The sequence below is a fragment of the Glycine soja genome, chromosome 1 (genome assembly GCF_004193775.1).
Source record: "Glycine soja cultivar W05 chromosome 1, ASM419377v2, whole genome shotgun sequence".
Lineage (NCBI taxonomy): Eukaryota > Viridiplantae > Streptophyta > Magnoliopsida > Fabales > Fabaceae > Glycine > Glycine soja.
Genome location: NC_041002.1, coordinates 46003387 through 46003851, shown reverse-complemented (window position 1 = coordinate 46003851; position 465 = coordinate 46003387). Strand labels below are relative to the sequence as shown.

The 465-nt window shown below is 40.0% G+C and overlaps 1 non-coding gene across 1 annotated transcript; it reads right to left on the bottom strand.

Moving 5' to 3' along the window:
* On the bottom strand, positions 1-107 carry LOC114368617. Its single transcript, XR_003657373.1, has one exon. It is a non-coding gene; the product is annotated as a small nucleolar RNA R71 (small nucleolar RNA).
* Between the last annotated feature and the right edge of the window lie 358 nt (positions 108-465).

Below are 465 nucleotides of genomic sequence, written 5' to 3'. Positions count from 1 at the left end.
AAACTTTAAAGGGACATTGGAAACTTCACTCAAAATGGGCAAGAAAACTTGTCAGAAGCATGGGAAAGATTTTGGGAGTTGCTTAGGAGTTGCCCACATCATGGGTTCAGCCAGCAAAGGATAATGCACATTTTCTATGGTGGAGTATCCTTTCATAATAGGACTAGCCTTGATGCTGCATGTCAAGGTAATTTGATGATGAAGCCACAAACTTATGCCATTAAAATCAATGAAGACATGTGCTTATCTCTACAACATTTATGGGGATAAGAGAATCATGAAAAGGGAAGTCCACCAAGTGGAGAATGAAGTTGCTACTTCTGGCCTTGGACAACAAATTCAGGCATTGTCCAAGCAAATTGAGAGTCTGATGAAGGATCAATCTCAAGTACCTAACTTTACACCTCCCTATCACATTTGCGATAGGTGTGGATGTGTTCATGATCCATGTGAATGTTGTTAACT